Consider the following 18,809-nt stretch of genomic DNA (forward strand, 5'->3'; position numbering starts at 1 on the left):
TTCTAGCACATTCTGTGGCCTGAAATGTCCTTGCCTTCTCATCCATGGTTAGAGGCTCTTAAGTCTTCTAAAACACTTAACTGGATCACTTTGGCCCCTAGCAATCCCTTATGACTTCAGAATTCTCTGCGAAAATTGCCTTCATCTCATCTCATGATCATGGTATTTCCCCAGCAAGGTAAGTATTCCATCTCATTTCATTCAACATTCTTTCATTTATGCCTATTTATTCATTCATTCTACAAAGAGCATTTATATTATCACCTAAGATTGAAATGTCTTTCTGATTAATTGCAAAGAACAGAAACTCACTCAAGCTAGTTCCCAGAACAGGAGCTGCATTGAAAAGGCATCCTAGGACATCTTCTGTCATAGAGCCACATATCCCTAGAGCCTGACTCTTTCAGCCATTGCTCAGCCCGGACATACCCTGCTATGGGAGAGAGATTCAGTTTTACCCCAGGAGTCCTTCAGGCCACAGATGTAGCAACTGTGAGCTGCAGGATGTCAGTTCCCTTGAAAGCTCCTTCCAAGATGAAGACTGGGTGAGGTTCAACCCCGTTTTGTACTTGCCACCATGTTAATGTATAGGAAAGGTTCAATAATCATTGATGAATCTTTGATAACAGAAAACCTTCTTCACTTACTCTGATAGAATTAAAGACACTATTGGCTTAAAGTCTTTAAAGTTAAGAAGACAAAAACTTTAAGAGCTTCCTGTTTGCATTAATAATGATTAAATGTTGGGTCAAATTTGAATTACCAGGCCGCTCTGTGCACACCAATTCAATGGTTGGGAGGTAAGCATTCTAACTGAATGTGATTCTAGCAAAATTAACAGAATTAGTTGTTATTGATAGTCTATTTTTCAGCTTCTTTTTGCTGCTACTTTACAAACACACAAAATGAAAAAGAAAGAAAGAAAATCCTTTTTTGTTGACATATAACAACTAGCATTAGGACTTCCCATGCCACCAAGCCACCTCACAGTTCTAATGGAGCAAGCTGTGATGAGAGTTTGACATTGCTGGATGACAATTGCTGTAACTGACTGTCACTTCTCACCCACAGTTACCTTGTGGGCATAAATACCTTTGTGAAACACACCTGTCCCATCTTGCCTCTTTTGATTTTCTACCATTCATTCACATGGTAGAAACTCTTTGACACTCAAAAAGCTTGATCATTATGGAGAATGTTACTATGAAAGGGGAATGTATTCAGCTGCTTGGAGAAATGATCAGCAATATATTAATGCTAAAAACATCCTCAGTTTGAATCATAGTGAATGGAGCTGAAATAAACAATTCTCAAAAACAGTCTTGGCCATGGTATCCTTTTTCAGTTGTCACTTTAGGGTAGGTTTGCAAATTGCTTCCCTAATAATATGAGATTAAAGTGGATAAATCTCTAAACTTTGGAGAATTTCCCCTTTGTTGCATGAGGCATAAGGATTACTGATATTTTAGGTGAGCAGTAGGTACTTCACCTATATAGGTAGAGGTAGTCTATGCTGGGGTGAATGCCCTTCCTTGCACTCCTGCTCCATGACACTGATGACACTACAGAAACCCACATAGGGACCATCTAGTCACCCATCATGGTGGGTAAAAGTGGTTTTGAAACAAGAGTGTCAGTGAATAAAGCAAATGTATTTATTATGTTGATTCAAATATTGAGTGCTTATTCTTTGTCAGGCACAGTTGTAGCCAAAATGTGCATCATGCAATAGCTGGATGTGTGTACCTAACACATAATTGATTTTATTTTTTTGTATTGGCCAGTCTAAAGTGGGAAGGAATAAATAAATGTACCTAAAACTTTTCTCTTAACTCTTGATTCCTTAATATATATCTTATTTGCTCCTAATTCAGTTGAGTGGTTAAAGAGATGGATGGCATTTTAAAAGTGAGGTGATTTTGGGTTCTTCCTCACCTCTGCCATATGATTGTGAGTAAATAAAGTCTGAGCATTGGTTTCTTTTTTTTTTTTTTTTTTGGTACCAAGGCTCGAACTCGGGTCCTTGCACTTGCGCAGCAGGCAGCTAAACCTCTGAGTTAAATCCCTGGCCCTGGTTTCTTTGGCTGTAAAATGGAGAATCAACCTCATTGAGTAGTTGCAAGAATAAGAGAAATAATTCATCCACTGTGCTTCATGTGTTACCCCACACATCATGCGCACTAAATAAATTGCTATTTATTAATTCTTGTTGTTTTCAGCATCTACTATCTGCAAGTCAATGCTCTCTTCTGGAAATAACAGTTCGAATAGGCCTAGTCTAACCTGAAGCAGCCCTTAAACTAGCTAAGAAGATAACTACATCTACATAATCACAGCCCTTGTTTATGTGAGGATTTCTTTTGTACCTCATTGTCACTAAAGCCTTTTCATTGGAAAATCTTCCAATGAAAGACTGAAACTTTGCTTAAACAGTTTGGAGTTTAGGGCTAGGGATTTAGCTCAGTGGCGCTGCGAGCAGTGTGAAGAGTTAACTTGAACCTGTCTTCAAAGATCCCAGAGTCTTCTGTGGCCTCACCCTACCCAGGCCAAGTGGAGGATGTCCTGCAATGGACTCCCCTTTCCTGGGGTCTGGTTTCTTGGAGGTAGGGTGATCCCTATATCGCCCCACAATTAGGAATACCAAGGTCATGGAATTTGAAAATCACGACAGTTCCAGGAAAACTGGCCACCCTACTTAGGGGTCCTGTCTTGTTCTGTGGTCATTGTGTCCAGGGACACAGGCATCCCATGGCCAGGCACGAGGAAATAGCATTAGGGGAAGAAGAAGAAGAGGGAAGGACACAGACTGACTTTGTAAATCTTTTGATTTATGAATCTGTGGGTTAGAGTGAGGTCTTTTTTTTTTTTTTTTTCCATTACTACTTTTTTTGGTACCAGGGATTGAACTCAGGACCTTGTGCTTGCAAGGCAGGCGGTGGTACCACTGAGCTAAATCCCTGGCTCAAGAAAAGAAATTTTAATAAAGACAAAGAAAGTAGACTATTCAATAAATACGAGTATACAGCATAATACGAAATTAACGAGATGTTTTAGAAATCCCTCTAAACATTTATCATTGCTGTGCTTGTCAAGGTTGTTGCACAGGCAGTGCTTGGTGCACAGCAGACATTCAGTGAAGACTTTCAGAATCAATTTATTCCTCAGAATTCCTTGATACTTGGAATGAACCCAGGGGTTTCATGCTGGCCTAGGTTTCCAACCCTTTTTTATTTTGAGACAGGGCCTCCCTGAGTCTCTTAAGTTGCCTAAGCTGAACTTGCAGTCCTCCTGTCTCAGTTTCCCAGAGTTCTGGGATTATAGACATGAGCCACTACAGTGGCTCAGAGGTAAGGTTGAAGCCTGCACAGGGAAGCTGGAGGAGCCCCTGGGACCTGTGTTTCAGTTTAGTCTGCAGTGCTGTTTTTTTTCAAGACAGGGTCTTGCTCTGTAGTTCAGGCTGGCCTTGACCTCACTGTGTAGCCCAGGTTGTGCTCAGACTTGTAGCCCTCCTCCTGACTCAGCCTCCCAAGTGCTGGGATTACAGGTGTGTACCACCATACCCAGCTAGTGATTTTTGAAGAGTTGTTGATTATTGTCTGGTTTGAACCAGTCTATGCTTTACTCTCTTTGAGCTCTTCTATAGTGGATCTGAAGATGCATATACCAAATACATTTTGGGTTTCTTCTTGCACTGATATCTGGAGTGCATTCATGTATGAACCTGTGCTCTTTTTTTCTTCTTGGAACCATATGATTCTTGCAGTTGAACTGCTTTGTCTTTTGTTTGCAGCCAGGATGCTTCTGGAACCCATTAGTATTGTAAACATGACAGGAGTCTGGGCTGGCCTGAAAGTACCACATACATAGTACCTAGGGCTTTCTTCCTAAATGTGCAAAGGGAGTTTGTGATGCGCCTGTCATACCAAGAGGAGGTAGGGAAGGGAATCAGGCTTGGCTCCATACTGTGGCAGAGATGTGGGATTGATGAAAGCTGATAAGGCCTTGGACATGTCTCAGAGTCTCCTAGTATTGCACTGATGCCTCAGATGTTCATCCTTTGTTTTCCTTTTCTCTTAGGAAGTTGAACTGTTTATCTAGGGTTGGGGGTTTTTGGCAACAGAACTGGCAGCAAATTGCCAGCAACAATAGTTTGTTGGTTGCCAGCTCTGAAACTCATGCACATAGCATGTGAAGGCAACTGTGAGACACTTATGTCATCTGTTTCCCATGTAATCATTATGCACACTGAGACACCATATTCACTGTGTTGCTGATGAGCTGGATTTCTTCATAGTCTATTACTTCACCTAAGAGAAAGGTAAATAGCTTCTTTATGGAAGGGGGATCTTTGAGGCACACAATGCATTTAATAAATTGCTTTTATTTCTATACACAGAATACTCAATATTAGTTTGAAGAGTTAGTATTTCTGTGCAATCAGTAATTTCCTTTTCTTTCCAGTGGGGGAGTCAGGTCTATTAAAATTAATTGTTCATATACCCTTGGGTTTATAACAAAATAATAAATAAAGTATTTGAGAATTGCATCTCAAGGCAGTCACCCTGCTCTACAACTTATTTGTTAATTTACAAGGAAAAAAATGTCTTCACTAAAAAGGGAAAAAGAGTGTCAGGTCTCAGAATCCATTTCATCTTATATGTGCAGCCTGTCGACAGAGATGCTAAACCCTTTTTCTACTGTGTTTCTTAGAATAAAATTCTCTTGAGGCCAGAGGCCAGACCTCCTATGCAATGGAAATTGAAAAAGAGATGCCATCCGGACGATTTAGAATTCCTTGTAAATTAGAAAGGCAGTGATAATCACTTTCCAAATGTAAACCTGACTCAGCCTAGCTCTAGTTGCCTCAGCTTTTATTTGACTCCCTGTCTCTTGCAAAGGGCAATGCTGCTGGGTTCCTTACCACTTTTAGTAAAGGTGAATATGGTTTCACTTACCCTGAAATCCTAAGGATGCATTGTCTGCCTGCTGTCCAGAATTCCTACCTCTCCATCCCGGGAAGCAGGTGTGAACCTCTTCGTTGTCCTGCAGGTTCTGAAGCCTGCTTCCCGCATTTATTTCTCTCTTGAGATTCTGACTTACAAAGAAACAATTTTTTTCCTTTTTGAGGCTTTTTAGTGAGAGGTGACTGTGTTGTTAGATATAATCTAGAGTACTTAAGGGCTGAATACACCTGGTTTCCCCTGAAGCTGACCAAAGTGAAAATAAGGGTGGAGAGACAATGGCTTGAGGGAGTGAGAGTGAAGAGATAGATGATTGGAGGTAAAGAATTATGTAGGACTATATGGTAACTTTAAATTCAAGTTTGATTTCAAAATCAAGGACAACTGCTGTTTACTTGGTGATGTTAGCTTCATAAGTAAACACATCTTGCTCAGAGCAAGTGGAAGTTGTTCACTAGTGATGTTCTATAAAATGACAGGGAAGGTTGCCAAATACGTTTCTTCCCAGTGTTGGATTCTATAACATGTTTCATAATAGCAGAAACAATGTTGGAGGGTGAGGAGAGAACTGTCGTACAGATCTAATAGTGTTTATTACATGCTTTAGGCATTTTGAGCTGAAACTGCTTTAAGCACATTGGGAGGTGGGGAACTGGGAAAGGCCAGGTAGATTGGCCCAGGTTACTGGGAGCGGGGTAGTTACGGTGGAGTGGGATGTGGCCCTGGCAGTGTGGTTTAGCCTGTCTCCTCACCTACTGCTGTGAGCTACACTCATCCAGGATAAAGGAGTGAAAGAAGCGGAAACTCTTTAAAAAAAAAGTTTAACAAAACATGAGGTATGGTCAGAAACTACAGTAAATGTTGAAAGCTTGAAAAAGATATTACTGTAAAAGACACATTGACATTAACCGCCCTCAAAATACTCCATCACTCTTTAAACACATCCCATCATTCTTGCCACTTTCTAAAGCAGTTCTGGACGTCCTCTTTCCTGTCTTTAGTTATGTTGTGGTGGCTGCCTCAGTGTCTTGAATTGTTTCAAAATACTCACCATTAGTGGTCATTTTGATTTTGGGAAGAGTCAGAAGTTGCAGAATATCATATCCAGTGAATAAGGTGAATGAAAGAAGGTACACTGTGATGATTTCATTTCATAGAAATTGCCATAAATGTTTGATCAATAGGAGGTGATCAAAAACTACAGGGATGTTTCAGTTTTAAAAAATTTATTACAGTTAAAGACACATTGCCTTTAATCCTCAAAATTCTCCAAATATTCCCCCTCACTTCAAACACACTTATCCAGCCCGTCATTCTTGGCAATGTATCTTATACTGTCATAGTTTTTTTTTTTTTAAACATTCATTGCATTCTGTCCCTTGTAGCATATGACAGGATCTGACTTCGTGAGCAAAGGTGGATGGTTTTGGTCACCCATCTGCCAGTGTTGTTTGAAAGGGTTGGTGTCGAGTCCTTTAGGGAGATTTATAGTGAGATTCCACTGAGTCTGAGCTTTGGCCTGTGCTGTCTGATGCTTTTTGTCTGAAGTCTTGGGTAGGAGTTGCTTCTGGAAGGTCACTGGACTGAAAGCCCGTGTATGTTGTGGAGTGAGAGATTCCATCAGAGGCTGGGAGCTATGACTTTCATGACTGTATTGCTAAAAAATTATATTTGAACAAAGAAGAATTTTTACAATCCTCCTCTTTTAATGACTGTTTTTCTGCATACCATAAAGTAGAATAAATCCTGCTTTTTTGCGGCTCCATTCCTTTGTTCACAGGGTTCACGTTTTCTGGAACATTGCATCTCCCTGCCCTGCCTTGGTCCCTTCCCTGAAGCACGTGTGGATGGAACCCTGTAGGTATGTGCCCCAGCAGAATTATTTTGTATCCATTTATTCTTTGAAATCCCACTTCCTCTGTGTGATAATTCTGTGTATGGTTGTCTCCCCTGATTCACTGTGAATTCATTGACTGTTGTTAAGACCTTGACTTTTTAAGCAGTTGTAATACATGAATGGAGAAAGGAATTAACAGACCAATGTAAAACTATTTTTTAGTTTATGTGCTGCCAAAGTGAGCACTGTAAAACTATTTTTTAAATAAAAAAATATTGACACATAGGTTTGCTGGAATTGATTAGTATGTATGTTAATGGAAAGTGATGATAGGCCTGAGTGTGAACATGTTATATGATTGTGTCAGAGACTGATGAGATGTTTAACAAAATCTTAGCATGTTGACATTTGGGGCTGGATAATTCTTTGTTGCAGGGAGACGGTCCTCTGCACTGTGGTATGTTTAGTAGCATCCTTGGACTCTGCCCATTAGATTCCAGTTGCTCTGGGTGTGACAATCAGAGATGTGTCCACACATTGCCAAATATTGCTTGGGAGGTGTAATCCTCACAGTTGATAAGCACTGTACTAGACCACTTCCTGAATATAGGTGAGGCCACATGATTGGTTGTTGCCTATGGAATGTATATGGACATTGGAGGAAGTACAGACTGGATGCCTTCCATGCTCACTCTCCTTCAAATCTGCTGGCCACTTTCAGGGGGTCAGGGGAGCTCTCTGAGGTCCTAGGGTATGATGGAGCCACAGATAGGAGGAGCCTGGAAAGGAAAAAACCCTAGCTGCCTTGGGATGCAATGTGAAGAAGAGATAAACCATTCATACGTTAGGCCACTGAGACATTGAGGTGTTTGTTTTGGTAGTCAGTCTACCCTAACCTTCCCTGACATTTGGGATGAAAGGATGTACCCAAAGCAGCCATGCCAGTTGATTCCATGTATAAGGAAAAATGGAGATTTCAGCCATCCATGGGAAGGACAGAGTTTTTTTGTTTGTACTTGTGTGCTTGTGTCAGCCTTATTGATATAATTCTTGCAATTCCTACATTTTATCTAAAAGTAAGATAATGATAAAATGTGAAGCTATTATTCCAACTACTCTAATAATTTCTTTTTTAAAAATTAATTTTATTGGTACATTTTAGGTATACAATATAATGGCATTCATCATTGGAAATTTGCACCTTTACATAATCCATCTTGGTTCTTATTTTTCCCCCTTCCCCTGCCCTCCCTTCAACCCCTCCAGCCCTCCCTATCTACAAAGAGTGTGTTTCCACTTTTTCATTTTCTCATATTAATTCCATTCCCTTCTTTCCTTTCCCCTACCCCTCCTACTTCCCCTTTCCCTTTGCATCTTTTCCTATTTCACATTATCTATCACACCTTTTAGTCCGTATTTACACTTTCATTTTCTGACACTAGAGAAACTATTCTGTATTTACACATGTGTGTCCTATTAATTTCACTTAAGAGTATAGCCTCAGTGTGCATCCATTTAGCTATAAATGTCGCTAGTTTCTTGTTCTTTATGGCTGAGTAATATTCCATTTTATAAAAAAAACACATTTTCTGTCCAGTCTCCAGTTGGGTTGCTTCCAAGTTTTAGCTATCACAACCTGTGCTGTTATGAACATGAGTGCACATATATCACTGTGCTATGATTCTTTTAATTCTTGAGAGATACCCAGCAAGGGAATAGCTGGGTTAAATGAGACCTCTTATCTTAGTTCTTTGAAGTATCTCCATACTGATTTCCACAGTGTTTGTGCCAGTCTACACTCCCACCAACAATGGAGAAGGGTTCCTTTTCCCCCACAGCCCTGCCAGCATTTGTTATTGGTTGATTTCTTGATAATAGCCATTCTTTCTGGGATGTGGTGGAATCTCAGTTTTGATTTCATTTGCATATCTCTAATGACCAATGATGTTGAATGTTTTTTCATGTTTATTTGCTCTTTCCACATCTTTATCTGAGAAATATCTGTTCATTTCAGATGCCCATTTTTGTATTGGGTCTTTAAATTTGGGAGGTCTGATTGTTTTTAACTTATTTATTTATTTATTTATTTGGTATTGGAGATCGAACTCAGGACCTTGCGCTTTCGAGCCAGGCGCTGGAACCACTGAGCTAAATCCCCAGCCCTTGTTGCTTATTTTTTGTCTAGTTGATCTAGCTATTTGTGACAGTGGGGTATTGAGGTCCCCCACTACTATTGTCTTAGTGCTTACATGATTTTTCACGTCTATTAGTATTTGTTTTATTAGTTGGGCACCTATGTTTGGTGCATATATATTTATGATTGTCATCTCTTCCTGTTGGATTTTCTCCTTTACAAGGATGCAGTGTCCTTCTTTGTCTTTCTTAATGAGTGTTGGTTTGAAATCCACTTGATCTGCAGAGGATAGCTACTCCTTCTTTTCAGTTTCCTGTCACATGGAGTATTGTTTTCCACCCTTTAAATTTCAGTCTATGAGTTTCTTTTTTTGAATTCAGTGTGTTTCTTGTATGCAGCATATTGTTGGATCTTGCTTCTTGACCCATTCTGTGAGTCTATTTCTTTTGATTGGTGAATTGAGACCATTAACATTGATGATTATAACTGATATGTATTGACTTATCCATGTCATGACTTTTTGTTTTTGTTGGATTCTCCCCCTTTGGGTTTAATTTCTTATCGTGCCCAATGGATTCATTTTGCAGGTCTTCCTGGGGTTGTGATCCTCATTGTCTTTTCCTAGGATATTGTCTAAAATTTTTTGGAGTGCTGGTTTGGTATTCATGAAGTTCCGCAGGTGCTCTTTGTCATGAAAGTATCTTCTTTCTCCATCAATTTTGAGAGATAGTTTTGCAGGGTACATCAATCTGGGTTGGAGGTTGTTGATTGTTTTCCTTTAGGGCTGGAAATACATCACTCCAAGCTCTTCTTGACTTGTGGATTTGAGCTGAGAAGTCTGCTGTGATTCTGATGGCCTTTCCTTTGTAAGTAATTTGTTTCTTTTCTCTAACTGCTTGTAGAATTTTGTTCTTCTGTTGTGTTTCTGGAATCTTAACTATTATATGCCTATGTGTAAATTTTTTTTGATCAAGGCTAGTTGGAGTCCTATATGCCTCACTTTTCTGTACATCAAGCTCTTATCTTTATGTCAAGTTCTTTTCCCCTATTTGGGAAGTTTTCTGCCATAACTTCTGTGAATAGTTTTTGTGTGTCATCTGCACTCTCTCCTCTTTCTTCATTGACTCCAATCAGTCTGATGTTATTCTTCCTTGCATCTAGCTTCAGGATGGATTTCTCGTGGTCCCTTACTACTTTTAAGAAATTTTTCTTTTCCTGGTCACTAATTGTCATCCTATCTTCTATATCTGAAATTCTATCCTTACATTGGCTCATTCTGCTGTGTACACTTTCAATGGAGTTTTTAATCTCCTGGAAATCTGTTTGCATCTGTTTTATGGATTCTATTTGTTTCCTTTATTGGGATTCCATCATGTCTCTCAGTTCCTCTATTTTTTAAAATTTTATCTGTGTCCACTCTAGATTTATTAATCATGTCTTGTACTATGGGCACAATCTCTGCTGTTATCTGAGCAGTTATTTCTAATTTCATTTTTTCCAGGTCCTCTTTCTTTGCCAGTTCAGAGAGTCCAAGTGGTTGAGAATCAGATTGTTCCATCTCGCTGCCCTTTGGGGTTGCCTTAGATGATCTGGATGTCTGGTTTTGAGACTTGTTTACGTGTCTTCTCATTTCAATAGATGCAGCCTGCTGTGCCTTTGTTGAGGCAACTTTTTGCTCACCCAGTGGTCTTGAATTCTCAGCAAGCCACTGAACAGCCTTTTACTCTGCTGCTCGCCAGTATGCCAGTTCCTGGGTTCAGAGTGCTGGCCTTCTGGATACCTGAGCTGACCTGTTTTCTGGGCGGGCTTTTGTCTGGGGCCTGTGTACATTTGGATGGTATCTAGGTGTGCCTTCTGCTGGGGCCCCTATGTAGCTGTTGTCTGGGAGGGGCTTTGGCTCCGACCTGTGCACCCCAATTCCTGTTGTCTGTGCAGGCTTTGGCTAGAGTCTCCACACACTTATCAATGGTATTGGTCAAGCCTCCTTGTATTGCTTGTGTGCCTGTGTAGCTGTGTTCCAGGCGAGTCCTTGGCTGTGGCCAATGGTATGGCAGGCCTCTGGCTGAAGCTTGTGCACCTGTGCAGCTCTTTTGTGGCTGGGCTTTGGCTTGCCTGGGAGTGCAGGAGCCTCTGAGATTGGGGCAGAGCCTGGCTGGGATCCGTCTGCAGCCATGCTGGTCTGGGCCTCACAGCTGCTTCCTGGGATCTGTGAGCTCTTATCAATGGTATGCCCTCTAAGAATCTGGATATGTGAATAACAAGCAGCTTTAAGCTATAAATACTTTTAGTAAAAAGTAATAAAACATCAAGTGTACTAGCAGTTTTTATTTCACTGTGTATATATATGTGTGTATCTGTAGCATAAGATGAGGTTGAGATATTTGTGACAATGTAGATTTAATGCATTTTAAACAGTTTTTGGGAAAAAATTTGACAGTGGTTGATAACCTGTAGTCACAGCAGTTCCCCACATCATTAATAAATAAATCACTGTATATTATGACAGTCTTTGAAATGGACTCTTACATGCTTAGCCCAGCTGAATGCTGTGGATTAGTGTCCTTTAAAAATCCCAAAGCCACCAGACCAAATGCAGTGGACATTTCTTTTGCAGCCGTTGTATTTGTGGTTATGCCTTCTCCACAGAACCACAGACCAAAAAGTGTAAGTCAAATGGTTTTCTTTGATATCCACCTGGATGATAACAGCAAAGTTGTTTGTGGGAGGTAGTGCCTATTTGTGGATGAGCTCTTCCGATGGCTGAAAAATTTGTGTTTGGCTCAGTGGTCTTACGTGACTGTTCTGTTTGGACAGGGTTTAGTCCATTGTGCAAAAGGACCATCACCTCAGTGAATTTTACCCTTACCTGTCTGTCAGTCAGAATCCCTGCCAGGAAACACAGTATTTCTGTCTTGATGATAAGATGGTAAAAGCTCTTTTTCTAGTAAAAATCCTGTGAGGCATCTTAACTGCCAAATGTCTGAGTATAGTAGTTTTTTTTCCTCCCACATAAAACATTTTCACAATAGTGAAAATAAGAATAGCTAACACTCATGGCACCAATTGTGTGTGAGGCTCTAAGTGTTTTGCATGCAGTATGTGCGTAATCCTCGTACCAACCCTACAGGGAAAGGCAGAGGTACTATTAATATCTATGTTGTGCAGGTGAAGAAAATGAGGCACAGAGAGGCAGAATGGCTCTGCCAAAGTCACAAATGAGCCCCAGAAGGGTGTAATGACTCTTCCAAGGTCAGAAAAGCCAGGGCTGGAATTAGAAGCCAACAACATGGCTCCAGAGCCAATGATAGAGACCTTTGCAGAATACGGCCTCGACCTTTTATTCTGTTAAAGAGACTCACTTTCTTGAGATTTCCTGTGTATTTTTATCACCTCAACTAACATCTGTATGTGATAATTAAAAAGGTCTTGGTATTATTGATTTATTTTTGTATGGGTTCCATATAATGTCCCAACTTAGCTATCAGCTGATGCTCTTGTATTGTCCATAACTCTTGACATAGCAATTAATGTCAGAACGAGCAAGTTAGCATGTTGATTTATTTTTCATACCAAGAGGTTACCTTGCAGGAGAAAGAGCTTGCACACAAAGGATGTAAATACCAGATGGTAAAGTATGAAATGGTATTGGAGTTTAGAGGGGCAAAGATTACTTCCTGCTAGAGGATTTAGAATGACTCCATGGAAAAGTAGCCTCTGACAACATCTGTAAGGAGAGATAGTAAATTACTGGGAAATATAGGCAGATAGGAATGAATTTCCAGTCTAGGAGTCAACTCAGCAACAGTGTGTTAGTAGGAGAGGGTAAGTCCTATCTTTCAACAACAAATAATGCTTTATAACTGAAGCATGGAGTATGGGAGTGGAAATGGTATGAGAAAGGATGGTAAAGACGGATGGGAAGGGGCCCTTGGGTTTGTTTGGGAGGAAGCCATTGATGGTTTGCGGCTTGAAGGAAGATGTGACTGAGTTAAGCTGTTTTTAGAAGCTTAATCCAGCAGTGATCAATATAGACTGGACCAGGAGGGGAGACCACAAGGATCCAGAGAAGGGTGCAGCAAAGACCGAGCCCAGGGCAGGGTGGCAAGAGTGAGAAGGGCAAAGGGATGCATGAGACATTCAGAGACAAAATTAGTAGAATTTTGGAGAGGTGAAGGTAAATAAATTTTTAAGTTTGAGGCATTGAGTGAATAATGTTAACAAATATGAAATTGCAGGGACAAGATCAATTTGGGAGAAATCAAGAGTTCACTTTGGAAAAGAGCATTGAGTAGAGTGGTTAGAGCTGCTCCTCAGAGAGTCCATGCCCAGATGGCTGTTAGGAATCTGAGGCCGAATCTCAGGTGCTGACAGGGAGAGAGACCCTCAAGAGAGCTGGGAGTGGAAGGACATAGGTTGAAAGGCCGGTAGCAGGAAAAAACAAAAAATTGCTTTTCAGAACAGAGGATACATGCATTGAAAATTAACAGTGGTGTGTTACTTAAAGTTATGGCATAGCTGAATTTATATCTATTATTCCAAAATTGCTTATGATTTCTCATGGAATTAAAATACCTTATGTGCACAGGGACTCTTCTAGATGGTGTCCTGCCTGGAACAGAGGGAATCTGGTTGCAAGACCCTCTTGCCATCCAAACTGGTTATCTCACCAGACTTCAGTGATGCCCAGGCTGTTGGCTCATTTAGAATGCCCACCTCCCCTTCTTCCTCTGTCGTCCCATTGAAATCTTCTTTCAATACTCCACTCTAAATCCCTGGTGATTTCCAGCTAACAATGACCTCTGTTGCTTTCAGTGTCTTGCAGATCATAGCCTGTTTCCTGGGCACAGCCAGCTGCTGACCTGGGATGGGCATGGGCTCTTTGAAGCCTGAGTCTACCTGATTCATATTTGCATTCCAGGCACCTAGCTTATTCTTTTCACTTTTAAATGTTGGCATGAATGATTATCTGTCTCCAGCTAGTTAGTTCTTAGTCACTTTGAGGATTGCACTTATGTAATGTTTTTTAATCTCCTGCACTATTTTGGATATAGTATCTTCAGTGGTACTGGTTAATTGAAAGCTGTATCATCAAAAAACTTTCTTAGCTGGGTGTAGTGGTACATGCCTATAATTTTAGTACTAAGAGGAGGCTAATGCAGGAGAATGAGGCCAGTCTGGGCTGCAGAGTGAGAACCTTTCACAAACAAATAAACAGACAATCAAGCACAACAAACAAATTCTCTTTCCTTTTTGTGTACAACAACTACATCTTGATAACTGAATCTTGTATCTGTAATCAGAAGTCTAACATTTTGGCTTAATTTATATGAACCAATATATATAATACAATTTTTGTTGGGACAGGGTCTCACTATGTAGTTCAGGCTGGCCTTGAGCTTACCATGTAGCCAGGCTAGCCTCAAATTTGCAGCAGTCCTCCTGCCTCAGCCTCCCAAGGAGTGCTGGAATTACAGAAATGTACCACCATCCCTGGCCTACTATTTGAGATATACTGACATTTTTCTTCTCATTGCTGGTGGTCAAATTCGAGGCCTTGATTATGCTAAGCAGTTGCTCTACTATTGAGTTGCACCCTAGCCCAATTATCTTGACTAATACTTCTCTTTGGTCAAAGTGCTGCTAAAATGTGACAGTAACGAAGTTGCAGTACTGGGGCAAATATCTATGTAGTTTTGCCTTTTTAAAGCTGTTAGGGGAAGTTTCAGGAATTGAAATAATGCTCAGCCTCTAACAGATATAACAGCAGTAAGTCTGACATTAGTTTTTTTATTTCTGAAATTAAGTTAATTAGACAAAATTCACTTAGTATAGTATAAGGAATAATGAATGAACAGAATGAAACAACATTTATTAAGACAGTTTAGGAAAATACTCTGGGGAATGCAGAGGCTTTAATTTTCCCTTTGTGAGATTTGTTTACTAATAAATTCTCAGCTCCATCAGCCTCATCAAACTCTCAGGGGCCAGCCTGTTTTCTTAGAAAATAAACATACTTTTCTTGGGTTACAGAGAAATACATTTTATTCCTTCAGAGACTGTATTAGACAGACTGCTGTTCAAAACTAACTTTTGAATAATCAAAGTGTATTTTGTTTTCAGAATAAGAAGCAAACGGCAGCAGTAAGTCTCAACCATGTTTTAAGAATGGAGATTGCAAAGTTCTGAGTAAAAATATACAGATTAAATATCTTTGGGATTTGTACTTTTTTTTTTGGTACTCGGGATCAAACGCAGGACCTTGTGCTTGCAAGGCAGGCGCAGTGCCACTGAGCTAAATCCCTTGCCCTGGGATTTGTACTTTTTTTTTTTCTGGTACCAGGGATAGAACTCAGTCCTTGCCGCTTGCACAGCAGGCAGTGAAACCACTGAGCTAAATCCCCGCCGGCGATTTGTACTTTTATAAGCTAACAAAACAATTGCTAGCAGGTACTTCGGAGCAGAAATTCCCAAACACTTTGTGAAGCCCTACTACGTAAGTTACCCAATTTAATTCTCACAATAATTTAAGAATGTATTCTGCCTTTATCCTTGTTTTCTGATTGGGTAGGTAGAAGGCAGAGTGAACTTTATTAGCCTGGTTAAAATTGCTCTAGTAAGTGGCAAAACCAGGTCAAAACTGCAAATGAGATCAGTAGTAGCATTGATACACAGCTCTTTGTAATACAGTGGTCTTTCAAAACTTTGTAGTGGTTATTAAAAAGTATCAATAAAAAGAAGTTGCTATGGAAACAAAATAAGCTAACAATAACCTTTAGTAATTATTTGCTTCAAGGTAATTATTGTTACAAAGATGAACATGGTATTTTAAAATGAGGTATTAAAAATTTTGGGAGTTTAGTTCTAGTCACTCATACTCTAGTAATAATAGAGCTGTAATTAATTATCTTATTGGCTATCTTGTTTCTACACCAGAAATTCATCTGGAAATTATAGTGCAACAAAGAGCTGCTAAAATCATGATGGTGGTAATTATAGCAATGACATAATTGTGGAAGTAGAAAATGAAGTTATTTTGAGGGACGTCTACTTCAGTAGAATGGCAAGTGCTTTTCCAATGTAGGGCAAGCCAGAAAGGAAAGAGGCCAAATTTGTGACATATCGTGGAAATGGGTGGGGTTTCTGGAATATATTGAAAATTAAAAATTCGTACTGTTCAGAGTTAATTCAGAGTTTTTATTATTGTCAAGACCACTAGCAATGTTTTTGGCTCTGATAATAAGTTTTCCCACAATGTTAGTCTCTCCATAGAATGAGGAGAGACTTCAGCCATCAGCTTTGCTACCCTACCCATCCTAATTCAGGATTGCTTCTCATGAGAGGGTTAACTTTTGCCTTGATCGTATCTAGGTGTGAGGGTCTTACCACCTATCTCCTGAGTACATTGTTTCCATTTTGTAGTTGGGAAACCCTGAGACTAAAAAAGGTCCCTCTGTAGACCAAGGTGTAACTCCAAGATGAGTCTTCAATTGTTTCTGATAGAATAAGCCATCCTGTTCAGGTTTTGGAAGTCCACCGGAGCTTCTAATAGCTTAGGGCCACCTGCTGACAAATCTGCTGTGCAAGTCCACCAGCATGCAGGGCATCCATGAGTTTACCATCAGAGATTCATGTCTTGCAGTGTGATAACAACATGAATTTTGTTCTTTTCTGGGCCCTGGGTGATATGGTTTCTCTGCTTCTTATCAGCCCTGTGATCCTGAGTAAATTACTTGGCCTTGCTGAGCCTCTGTGTGCTCATTTAAGACAAAGCACATCTAGGGAGGTCAAGGGAGATTAATACTGATAATGGACGTGCTGGAGCACTGGGAAGGTACCTGGTGCTGGTGTAAGTAAAGCCGGGGGGATAGGGGAATTTAGGCAGATAGGGCACTGGTCCTGAATAGTTAAGTAAACCAAAAGTCAGTGCCTAAGTAAATTAGCATGCCAAAACAGATTATCAGGGCCTAATGTAATGCAAGAGACAAAAGAGCAGGTACTTAACCAAATGGAAGACCTGGGAGGAAGTAAAATGCAAATTAAGCAGCTTGCTTTCTGGACATCAAAGGCCTACATGCACCCAGGAGCATCCCTGCTTTCTGCCATGTACACTGGTCCCCAAAACTGTATAAAAACCCAGTAGGTCTAAATAAACATCTATGACATCTGCTTTCTAGAACACTCCTCTCTGACTGTCAGAGATCTTCTCTTTCTTGCTTTGTATTAAAAACACATATGGCCATTCCCCTCCAGTTGCCATTTGCTGTTTTGTTGGCTTCAGTCTTTGTTGCCCCCAAAAAAGATCCGATATCCAGTTACACAAGTATTGTATACTTGTTATCTTATTGATTTTTTTTTTTTTTCCAGTACCAGGGATCAAACTCAGGACCTTGCACTTGTGAGGCAGGCATGGTGCAGCTGAGCTAAATCCCTGGCCATATTATTGAATTCGCAGAACAGTAGTTGGAGGTAGGAACCAGAGCAGGCCCAGAGAAATGCAATGGTGGTCTGAGGTCAGAAGCTGGTTTGTAGACAATTCAGTGGGAATCATCAGTTTCTTTTGGGCTTTATGTCCAGGTGCCCTGTGCTGAAATGACAGCGCTCTAATGAAGGGAAACATGCTCACTTCCAGGAGGTTGTAGGAATTAATTATTTGAATCTAGTGTTGAACAGCCCCTCTGAAAAGCAAGTACCAGGCCTTGGGATACCAAGACTCAGGATGGGGGCCAGGACTGTCTGATAGAGGGAACTGAGTAGGAACATAATCCCCCACGTGTGGGCTGGGTGAACCTCAGATGAACACATGGGCCCTGAAAGAAGGGTGGTGCTCAATGCCACCCAGACCATTTTGCCTTGGACTGGAGCTGGCCCCTTCCCCGGGCTTCACTTGTTTTGTTAGCCCTGAAGAAGTGAGGTCTACAGACTATGGGAGGAGAATAGGACTTCCTACCTTTTTCTTTCATGTTTAACTTTAAAAGAACTCTTCTCTTTCACTCCACATCTAAAAACAGGAGCAAAAAACAAAACAAAACAAAACAAAAAAAACCAGTCTCAGAACAAAACCTAAAAGGGGTAGGACTTGGGCCAACATAGAGACACTGTAGCAGATTTTGGAGTCCCTGAATTGGCGGGAGTTTGTTGTCTTAAGGCACAGACAGCCAGGGAGTGAAGTGACAGGCGTGGTCCCTCTCTTCCTGGGATGCAGGAAAACTACAGCCAGCATGGGTCCCAAGTTTAAAAAAAGCCATGTGGGAGATAAAGACAGGAAATGTATCAGACCTGAAGATTTACACAAATGCCATGCTTTGTATATTTACAGTAATAAATCCCACACGCAGATGCAGTTGCCAGCAAAGCCTGTTCCTCTTTGGAGTACACAGGCCACGTTGCAGCTGCTGTGGAATTTGACCTTCAAAGGCTTCTGCCCTACCGCACCGCAGCCTCTTTATTATAATCCTAAAAGCAGGGGATTAGTGATAAACGTGGGTTCAGTGAAATATTATTTCCTCGAAATTATTCTCTTTATTATTAAAAAGTGCTATTTCCATATTTTTAAATTATTTCTTCCCAAGAAAGGGTGAGATTTGGAAGAAATGGGAATACTTTTTCAGATATAGCAAGGAATATTGTGAGCTGGTGGACTGGTCCATGCTTTCCTCCGTGGATTGGACTCGGGGTGAACAAGCCTAACGAATAAACCTTTGTGAAAATGTTTCTAGTAAATCCTACTCATGCTGTTTCTCTTGTTTCCTATCCAAAGGACATCTGCTTATGAACTTCCTCATTTTGTCTTTATGGCATTGTTGTGCCGAGTGAGTGGAGGTGGAAGTAGTTGGTGGAAGTAGCTTGTCTGAAGTCTTAGCAATGACGAGTTTCAGAT

The 18,809-nt window shown here is 40.5% G+C and overlaps 1 protein-coding gene across 9 annotated transcripts in view; it reads left to right on the plus strand.

Annotated features, from left to right (window-relative positions):
* Positions 1 to 18,809, plus strand: part of Rnf152 (ring finger protein 152) — a 123,621-nt gene that overhangs the window by 41,578 nt on the left and 63,234 nt on the right. For 2 of the 9 annotated variants that reach the window (XM_087191894.1, XM_087191889.1), the window contains exon 2: positions 6,742 to 6,822. The exons of the other annotated variants lie outside the window; for them this stretch is intronic. The gene's annotated coding sequence lies outside the window, so the exon portion shown is untranslated. The remainder of the gene's footprint in view (positions 1 to 6,741; positions 6,823 to 18,809) is intronic. 9 annotated transcript variants of the gene reach the window in all.

The sequence above is a fragment of the Heterocephalus glaber genome, unplaced genomic scaffold, assembly GCF_053883595.1.
Source record: "Heterocephalus glaber isolate CG9 unplaced genomic scaffold, H.glaber_assembly_v1.0 deba00000331, whole genome shotgun sequence".
Lineage (NCBI taxonomy): Eukaryota > Metazoa > Chordata > Mammalia > Rodentia > Bathyergidae > Heterocephalus > Heterocephalus glaber.